The following is an 11,600-nucleotide window of genomic DNA, read 5'->3' on the forward strand; positions in this document are numbered from 1 at the left end:
TCATCACACGTTAGATTTCCTGTCATCACACGTAAGATATCATGTCATCACCCGTCAGATATCCTGCCATCACACGTCAGATTTCCTGTCATCACACGTAAGATATCATGTCATCACCCGTCAGATATCCTGTCATCACACGTCAGATATCTTGTCATCACACGTCAGATATCCTTTCATCACACGTCAGGTACCCTGTCATCTCACGTCAGATACCCTGACTTCACAGATCAGATAACCTGCCATCTCACGTCAGATATCTTGTCATTACACGTCAGATATCCTTTCATCACACGTCAGGTACCCTGTCATCTCACGTCAGATACCCTGACTTCACACGTCAGATATCCTGTCATACGTCAGATATTTTGTCATCAAACGTCAGATATCCTGTCATCACACGCCAGATATCCTGTCATCACACGTCAGATATCCTGTCATCACACGTCAGATATTTTGCCATCACACGTCAGATATCCTGTTATCTCACGTCAGATATCCTGTCATCACACCTCAGATATTTTGTCATCACACGTCAGATATCCTGTCATCACACGTCAGATATTTTGTCATCAAACGTCAGATATCCTGTCATCACACGCCAGATATCACCCGTCAGATATCCTGTCATCACACGTCAGATATCTTGTCATCACACGTCAGATACCCTGTCATCTCATGTCAGATATCCTGCCATCACACGTCAGATATCCTGTCATTACACCTCTGTCTGTCACATCACCCTCAAATATACTGCATCACATCATATATCCTGTCATACGTCAGATATTGTCATGTCATCACCCGTCAGATATCCTGCCATCACACGTCAGATTTCCTGTCATCACACGTTAGATTTCCTGTCATCACACGTCAGATTTCCTGTCATCACACGTAAGATATCATGTCATATCACCTATAGTCCCGTCTGTATCAGATATCTGTCATCAGACACCTCATCATGATATTTTGTCATCACACGTCAGATATCCTGTCATCACACATCAGTTATCCTGTCATTACACCTCAGATGTGTAAGTACCTGTCGGATAGCCTGTTAGCATCCATCATATATCCTTTAAGTATCCGTCTTTATCATGTCAGAACCCGTCAGATATTATGTTAATACAAATCAGATAACCAGCAAGTATTCGTCTGATATCTTATTAGCATCCGTGAAATAACATGTCCCCTTTAGATATTCGGTGAGCGAATATTTCATATCCTCTAAGTACACGTCAGATATCCGATTCGTTCCGTCTGGTATCATGTGAATACCCGACAAATATCTAGTTAGTATCCGTCAGATATCCCTATAGTCCCGTCTGGTATCTTGTGAATACCCGACAAATATCTAGCTAGTATCCGTCAGATATCCCATTCGTCCTGTCTGGTATCATGTGAATACCCGACAAATATCTAGCTAGTATCCGTCAGATATCCCATTCGTCCTGTCTGGTATCATGTGAATACCCGACAAATATCTAGTTAGTATCCGTCAGATATCCCATTCGTCCTGTCTGGTATCATGTGAATACCCGACAAATATCTAGCTAGTATCCGTCAGATATCCCATTCGTCCTGTCTGGTATCATGTGAATACCCGACAAATATCTAGTTAGTATCCGTCAGATATCCCAATAGTCCCGTCTGGTATCTTGTGAATACCCGACAAATATCTAGCTAGTATCCGTCAGATATCCCATTCGTCCTGTCTGGTATCATGTGAATACCTGACAAATATCTAGTTAGTATCCGTCAGATATCCCATTCGTCCTGTCTGGTATCATGTGAATACCCGACAAATATCTAGTTAGTATCCGTCAGATATCCCATTCGTCCCGTCTATTATCATGTGAATACCCGACAAATATCTAGTTAGTATCCGTCAGATATCCCAATTGTCCCGTTTGGTATCATGTGAATACCCGACAAATATCTGGTTAGTATCCGTCAGATATCCCATTCGTCCCGTCAGACATCCTGTTAAAACCCGTCAAATATCCTATAAGTAACAGTCGCATATTCTATTAGTACCTTTTAGATATCCCTGTTAGAACTCGTCGGATATCCGTTTAGTAGTTGTAAGATACCCAGTAAGTACCCATCAGGTATCATGTTTGTGTCCGTCTGATAGTCTTATGTTCCCGTCAGATTCCCACTTTGTATCCATCAGATATCCTGTAGATACTCTTCGGATATTTGATAAGTACCCGTCAGCTATACTGTATATACCCGGTCGATATCCGGTTAGTATCCGTCAGATATCCTATCATATCCGTCTGTTAACCTTATTTCGTATTACTCGTAAGGTTCCCTTCAGCACCCCCTCTGCCATCCGACAGCTCGTCTTGGGGTCGGGGATTCCAGCTACCGACAGATGCTGTTATTTGAACAGTGGATGCTTCTAGTGACGAGAGTCGTATCCATTTTCCTCCTCAGCTGGGGTAGCACCCCTTTATTTCCACAGATCGATTCCCAGCAGGAAGCTTATGTGAAACCCTACAACCCAATGCGGGCACGCATATGACACGTCATAATGTTGGTGTTTAAAAACCTTTTAACGTCTGAGGATTCTCAAAAAATTTTCTTATGTTAATTTTTCTTTGTTTTTCTTTCATAACAAAAGCATATCAATGTATGAAAAGGACTTTTTCCAAATCAATTAAAAAATACGTACACATGAAATGTTTAGCTAACAGATATAATATTTAGACAGAAGACATTTCACATTTCCAATATCATTTTTAACATCAGTCATTCAAAGTCTTTTCACTACTTCTAACGCTGACAAGCTTAATCTACCTGGTTTCCACTTAAGCAGTTCTCAGAGATTTATTTTTTTTATAATTTAGAATAAGATTATATGATCAAGGCCTGACGTTGTCTGTCGATGGCCAGTCCGTCAGGTGTTAATGCTGATAAAAAGTGTATCAGGACGCATGAATCTAGCAACAGGCGGCCGTTTTTGTCTAATTTTGTACCAAAAGACGTTTTGCTTTGGCATTTTTTCAAATTATCTACACCACGAGCAAAAAGGGAAGACGTTTTTATCTGAACAAATTTGCATATATCTTAGAACTATATTTTTTTCTTGAAATGTTCTTTTTGGCTCGTTTTCAAATCCTAACGCAATAGATGTGTATCGGGTCCAATCGGCCGACTTATCGTCAAGACAATTGTCAGGTATTGTGATCGTAACAATTGTTCTGTCCCGATCATCATACGTACATCTCTTCATCTGATGGAGATGACACTTTTAAAATGGACAGTTTAATAGTTTAGATCGTATCCAGGCATTTTAAAGGGACAGCGGCGTTTTTTGAGTGATGGCCAAGAACTGGCGCGTGCAAGACAGGTAGAACACGATCATTTTGTATCAGATGTAGAGTCTTTTTATTACGGCTATAGAAATATACTGATAAAAATTTTCTCCGACCTATTAAATTGTTGTGATCAAGAAAGTACATACAGCAAAGGATAACAATGTACGGCCGTTTATCCTTCCACATCATGTACAGTGTGCTGTGCAACGCGCCGATGAAAGAAACGTTCCAAAGTGATAACGCCTTGGACGATTAGCATACATTTAGATCTACAAGATATAACTTCATGGCTGACAGACCGTGAAATTCGCCGCGGATTAAAATTACAATTTCTACAACAACCGGGGCTCGATCTCACAAGAAATCTGTACTGTTGTCTTTCTAGTATTGTATATTGTCCGAGAATTAAGTTGTGTTGTATACGTATATTTTCCGCAAATTGTACTGGAGCAAGCGTTTACACCTGTACCACAAGACGGAACAATTACATCATATGCCTGTCTCGTGCAAAAATTAGGAAACTGTAAGAATGTAGTAACAAATGAAAGTTTTCATAAAAGATTGAAGACTGACGGATGGAAATGGAATCTTCAGACACGATGACAAAACCAAGAGGCCCATAGGGCTTTATTTGGTTAAAATTGCTTTATCCAGAATACTGTAATTCTTACAGATGAAGTATCTTAGAGACTTTATCCTATTTCCTATATTTGGCCCGCCCCTTCCATCCCAGGGGCCTTCATCCAAGGGTGCTTTAGATCCAAGTGGGAGAGAATCTATACATTCTTTCCATATTGACCCATGTCTTTCCTGTCCCAGGGGGCTGAGACCCACTTGTACCATATGAAAGGCATTACTATATACCATAATGCGACCTCGAGATTCGTTTGATGTACATTAAAAGATCAAACTAGTCTTTTCGTCTAGTTCACAAGGTGTCGCATACGGAACTTTCAGTTTTACCATGACATATTCCAGGGGTGCAGAGAGCGAAAGTGATCGTGGCCTATGGAGTATCGAGGATGTATACAAATAATCTTTGTACTCATTTCAAACCCCCCTGTTACCTGTACAAGTAATCAAGATGTCCACCTGTACAATAATTGAGGTACCCCTTTAATACCTTGTCACCTGTACAATAATTGAGGTACCCCTTTAACACCTTGTCACCTGTTCAAGTAATCGAGGTATCCCCTTAAAGCCCTGTCTTCTGTAAAAGTAATCGAGGTTCCCACTTACAACTCTCTGTCACATGTACAATAATCGTGGTACCCCTTTAAACCCACTGTAATCTGTCCAAGTAATTGAGGTAACCCTTTAACACCCTGTCACCAGTAAAAAGTATTCAAGGTACCTCCTTTCAACCCAATACCACTTTAACCAGTATGCACCACTTTCATATGTACAAGCTGTTGTACACCTTTGAACTCCATGTCACCTGTACAAGAAATCAATATAGTCTTTTTAAACTCACTCTCATCTGTACAAGTAGTCGATATACCCCCTATCACCTGTACACGCTGATTTACCTCCTTAGAACCCCATGTCACCTGTACAGGTATGCTGATAAGAGTCAGTATTGATCTACGCTGTAGCTGTTGTTGACGTTAGCATTCTGACCTTACGTTCAGCTTCGATTTGATGTCCGAGTGCATATTTACAGTGGCAAGACTTGTGCTGCACAATTATGCTGGCGGTTTCTCGGAGACAGTCTTGTTGGGCGGATCGAAGCCTTAGATTGTCTAAACCAACTCAGACATTGACAAAACGTTATTCAAAAGTTTTTGGTTAGTTCTTTGATAGAAAACTTACAAATGCGAGAATAGTCGTGTAGAGAGATGATTACATCCTCTAACCTGGAACGTGATCAGCTAACGACCTTCTCGGGACATAGCGCGCGTGCAGGCAACAATAAATCTCTCAAGAAGTAGACAGTAATGTTAGGGAAACCTCAAAACAAGCTACTGATTAACTCTGTTATCATCAAAACGTCAGCGTGTATGAGATATAGTTATGTGCTTCGGAGATGAAACAAAATGGTAGTTCTTAAAAATATATGAAAAACATAATATTACCGACAAGAACGCCTTATCATTATGTTATTTTCTTTAAAACTCTTTCAATGTCAGTAATGACTAAACTGCGTACAAGAAAAAGAAAGTTTATTGCTAAAGGTGACAAAATTTGGATGGTCGGATGGCGCAGTGGTAACACACTCGCCTTTTACATAGGCGACTAGGTGTCCAGGGTTCGATTCTCAGAACGGTTAATGAATGGCTCTACCTGCCCGACCACATACGTTTTCTCCGGGTATTCGTTGCCTACCACCCACGATAAGACCCCCCCTCCCTGCCCCCCACTCGCTTACTTCCATCCAGGCCAGCTCAACATGATAAATATACGCTTAAAGCTTGTTTCCCAATCGTAAAGTAAGTTTATATCCTTATTTCGTTGTAAACACAAGTTCTTGAACCATTTTGCACAAGAACAATAATATGAAGTCGCTTGTTTTTAGCAATCTCAGAACGAACAACAAATATAGGATGCTCACATAAAACACAAGCATACATTATCTTGAAACTAATCTTGAGCAACACATATAAACAGCATTTATAGAAAGCACGTGGGCCTATATTCTCGTGTACGTTAGGTCTTCAGTCTTAATAAATGTAGAGCTTTTGATGCAAGCTCCACAATGTTTCAATATTTCTAGCTTCTTACCTAAGCCAATTTCTGTTGAATACCTTTATGACAGGAAGCAGACATCTATGACGTAACGCCTGTCGCGTGCAGTGCTTTTACCAACGAACCAATCAGCGGGCGGCCAACTGTTGCTCCTGACAGCTAGGTCTGGAATGAATGTGAGGATATTTGAGGCATGGAGAGCGGTTGATATTAAAATGCATGGTGTTGACATTTTAACAATTAAACAGACCTATTTACGAATCATTCGTGCACAGGAGAATTAAACACCCATAGGGCGCAAGTGAGAAATAACCTGATTTTACAGTGATGGCCATTAATATCATTAAGAGAGTTACAGAGAGTTCTAATAGGCTAACTTAAATATCTATACCACAGAATCGTTATATAATCCGTTTTCTTCGACTTAAAGTTTAAATAGTCAGACGTCATCTTTCAAAACAGGTTCTGCAAAGCAAATAAATTTCGTTGCATAAATAACACATCCGTCAATTTTGACCCCGAATCCGTCTCAGCTGTTTGTAACGTCACATTGAGTAAGTTTTTTGGCATGTGGCAGAAGGTATGATGAGTCGCGAGCCAAGGGTTTTCAGCCTTTATCAACAAAATCTTATTTCAAATAAGCTTATTTTACATTTTTTATTAGTTGTCACTAAAGGGGAAACGTAAATGTTGTAAATGTGAAAGAGAAAAGAAACAGCTTGTAAAATCATTAATTTTGTATCATTTCAGCGATTGAACATTTTAAGCATGTAATTAACCATGATTTTTTTTAGTTCTAAATTCAAAGAACTAGGCTTGATATTCCACACACATTATATCAAACTGAAATAGGTTATTCGTAAGCGACGGTGTAATCCTTCAAATTAAACACTTTTCATTGTTGTCTCTACGGCGATAGCGATGATGTCATAATGGTTACCCGCGGGATATCGCGCCATTTTCTAGTGATATTGACATCCGAATACAATTACATGTATAACAATCGAGATAACACATAACATGTTATGATATACCGTATATACACCATCTATACGATTTGTATCTTATAGTTAACACTGTTTTCGTGTTATTACAATTTACACTATCTGTTACTGGTGTTAAAATGACTTAGTGTAGTTAAACTTTACCATCTTTAGTTAGTAGTAAACTATACTTTAATATGATTACAGATAACGCTTTTGTACTATCACAGTTTACACTAATAAGCTTGTATTAAGACATATTTTGGTATTATTACAATGTACAGTATTTAGCTTGTATTAAGACATATTTTGGTATTATTACAATGTACAGTATTTAGCTTGTATTAAGACATATTTTGGTATTATTACAATGTCCAGTATTAAGCTTGTATTAAGAAATATTTTGGTATTATTACAATGTACTTGTATTAAGAAATAGCTTTCAGCTTGTATCAAGAAATATTTTGGTATTATTACAATGTCCAGTATTTAGCTTGTATTAAGACATATTTTGGTATTATTACAATGTCCAGTATTTAGCTTGTATTAAGACATATTTTGGTATTATTACAATGTCCAGTATTTAGCTTGTATTAAGACATATTTTGGTATTATTACAATGTCCAGTATTTAGCTTGTATTAAGACATATTTTGGTATTATTACAATGTCCAGTATTTAGCTTGTATTAAGAAATATTTTGGTATTATTACAATGTCCAGTATTTAGCTTGTATTAAGAAATATTTTGGTATTATTACAATGTCCAGTATTTAGCTTGTATTAAGACATATTTTGGTATTATTACAATGTCCAGTATTTAGCTTGTATTAAGACATATTTTGGTATTATTACAATGTCCAGTATTTAGCTTGTATTAAGAAATATTTTGGTATTATTACAATGTACAGTATTTAGCTTGTATTAAGACATATTTTGGTATTATTATAATTTACAATCTTCAGCTTTTAGTAAACTGATGATGTATTTTTACAATTCAAACTCTTTGTTTTATAGTGAAGTATACTTTGGTATTACATAATGTACTATAATTTTCAACCAGTTTCTGTTAGTAAACTATTTAATACCTAAACGAATACTTTTGTCATTAATGGAAAATATCTTGGTATGTTTTCTATATCTTGCTCAGTCTATTGACTAAAAGATATGTTTTGTAACGTCTTGTGAGCTCATCTCCAAATCAAACTTCTTGTCCGATCTGAAAACACATCGGTAACTTTATGTATATTGTTCAGATACTGGTCTCGGATCGCAGGAGCAAAGTGTTAAACGAGCTCCTGATTTTTGGCCTTTACTATATTGTTGAATATTTTATTGAAATCCATATATGAAACATAGTTACAAGTAGCCTTTTGTTAATAATTACTTCATTCCGTCAGATATTATGGACTTTGTTAATAATTTACTAGATTGTAACACCAGTCCTCACTGCGCTATGTTCAGTTTGTGTTTAAAACAATAAAGCGTCCATACATCAGATGGTGCGGTTTTAGGGATAGCCGACACCACGCTTAATGTTACTCTCGTCGCGACAAACCCGCCACTGTGTTACAATACACCTGGTTTTTATAAATTTATCATACTTCTCTAATCGAATTACGTTGGTTTTCAAATGCTGAAAGGATACTGTCAGCTGATGAACTCTGACAGATATTAGTTACGTATGAGGCTTTGTTGATTTGTTTACCGTAAGTGAATGTCCACTGCAGACCGTTGGTAATTAAACACAGCATACACCTGGTTTATATTCAAAACCCCCGCTCAATAAAACACCTGTTATATTGCGCGTGCGCGCTTGCGGTGTTTCCCAGCACGTATTGTTCTACACATAGGGGCCATATGGCATAAGAGACTGAACAACCACACGGTTTTTAGAAATGTGTTAATTTTAATATGCGGTTGTGTTAAGTAATTCGCCCTGACATATATGTACAATGTACTGAGAATTTTTAATTAGAGATGAACTGACGATTGTCAGCTCCGTATCCCAAGGGCGTTAGGTTAAAGCAGTGACACGTCAAACGCTGGACTGGCATACATGTGCTGCAAAACATGTTAATATAAAATGTTATCAATATAAAACGAGGTAACGATAAAATCCAGCTTAAATCCCGAACTAGATGGATCAAATCCTGTATGAAAATTGCAGATAATTTCCTTGGATTTCGGCAGAATCATTTTATTAATTATTTATCTATTTTGTATGAAGGAAAGAAATACAACATCGAACACTAAGGTACACTGTCCGCAGCACACACTTACCAGAAAGAATCGAAATGTTATTTTAAAATGTTCAACGTTTTAACCATTTATCTGATGTGTGACGTCGCCAGTACAGACACTGAGTTTCAATTTCTACATAATACCCAATGGTATTTCAATATCTATTAAAGCCTGACATTTCGTCTCATACTAATGGATAATCCATTCTTGTACTTTTTTATCTTTGTTTTTCGTAATTATTTTTCTTATGTCGTGTTTCTAGAATCAAGAAAAACAACATTGATTAAATATACATGTATAAATGCAAAGTTTCAGTTATGGTAGTTACTTAATTCGAATCGATATCCGGTACTTATTTGATCATGTATGTATAATGGTAAGTGCTATTATATCATTATGTACATACAATGTATATAGATTCAATTATACTCATATTAACATCAAACTGTTTAAATAGTTTGTATAACTAGTGATGTTACAGTGACATTCTCACACTCTACTCATTTATGTTCTAGGAAGATAATGCTAGGTTTGTGACATGCTGTCGATATGTACTGATCACAGAATCAGGTGTGGAAGATGCGACAGCTGGTTCGTCCTCCGCATCGCGAGTTAGAATACCCTGATCCCTGCTTGCCAGCTGTGATCTTATGCAAAAATACCCTTGCACTGTTTGAGTCTTTGTTAATGCCTCGATTACTGTATGTTTCCTATTGATAATCCGATTACTTTTTTCTTTAACCTTGCGAATTTTACGATCGAATCTTTCATATTTGGTGTCCAAGCCACATAATTCGTTATTTCCCACGTTAGAGCTGCCGATGTAGCGGCGTAGAACACACAGGGATTCGCCTTATGGCAAATCTTCATGTAGTTGAGTTTTAATGGAAATATAATAGAAATCACTTCCAATTTCCTTAAAGTCTGATCACTTTCAGAGAAACCGTTTCCGTGTATTTTTTAAAACTTGTCATAATTAAGCTTATTTGAAAGAAGACACAAGCGCACGTGTTGCGAAAATATTGTTTCAAAAATATATCCAATGGCCACTAATTCTGCCACGACTGTCATGTCAATTATACGACGTTCATAACCGTTTTCTTTAATGTCACGAAACATCATTAGAGCCAATTTTGTTACATTTAACAAGTAAGTAGCACGTGCCTTTCGAAAATATTTTTCATTTCGATAGATTTATTTTCAAATTATTTAAGCATATTTTTCCATTTCGTCTCTAATGAGGACAAAAGCGGAATAGGTACCTGCACATTGTTGCCTCACCTGTGGTTTACGATGCTACTTGATACAGTAATGACAGTTCTGTGACGACAACTGACGTTCACATGTCACATTTTACCGAGACGACGTGAGATGAAGTCCCGCAGTAATGACGTGATATCCGGTAATCAATGCACACCCAGTCTCCAATTAGTTGCAAGTGTCATTTTTCCCAGCGTCAACAAGTTTTGGAATGTATCAAAAAATTTCCTTCTTTCAAAATAAAAAGTCATTTGAAATATTTTTTGAAATCTTGAACATTGATAGTTACCAAAACCGCAGGTTTTACAACGGCTCCTTCCATGATGTATTTACCTATACAATGGACACCTATCATAGTGTACATACCTATACAATGGGCACCTACCAAAGTGTACCTACCTATACAATGGGCACCTACCATAGTGTACCTACCTATACAATGGACACCTATCATAGTGTACATACCTAAACAATGGGCACCTACCATAGTGTACATACCTATACAATGGACACCTACCATAGTGTACATACCTATACAATGGACATCTACCATAGTGTACATACCTATACAATGGACACCTACCATAGTGTACCTACCTATACAATGGGCACCTACCACAGTGTACATACCTATACAATGGACACCTACCACAGTGTACATACCTATAAAATGGACACCTACCATAGTGTACCTACCTATACAATGGACACCTACCATAGTGTACATACCTATACAATGGGCACCTACCATAGTGTACACCTATACAATGGGCACCTACCATAGTGTACATACCTATACAATGGACACCTACCATAGTGTACATACCTATACAATGGACATCTACCATAGTGTACATACCTATACAATCTACATCTACCATAGCGTACATACCTATACAATCTACATCTACCACAGTGTACATACCTATACAATGGGCACCTACCACAGTGTACATACCTATACAATGGGCACCTACCACGGTGTACATACCTATACAATGGACACCTACCACAGTGTACATACCTATACAATGGGCACCTACCACGGTGTACATACCTATACAATGGACACCTACCACAGTGTACATACCTATACAATGGACA

Source organism: Ylistrum balloti, unplaced genomic scaffold, assembly GCF_031769215.1.
Source record: "Ylistrum balloti isolate Yb309-2 unplaced genomic scaffold, AGI_CSIRO_Ybal_v1 Utg370840, whole genome shotgun sequence".
NCBI lineage: Eukaryota > Metazoa > Mollusca > Bivalvia > Pectinida > Pectinidae > Ylistrum > Ylistrum balloti.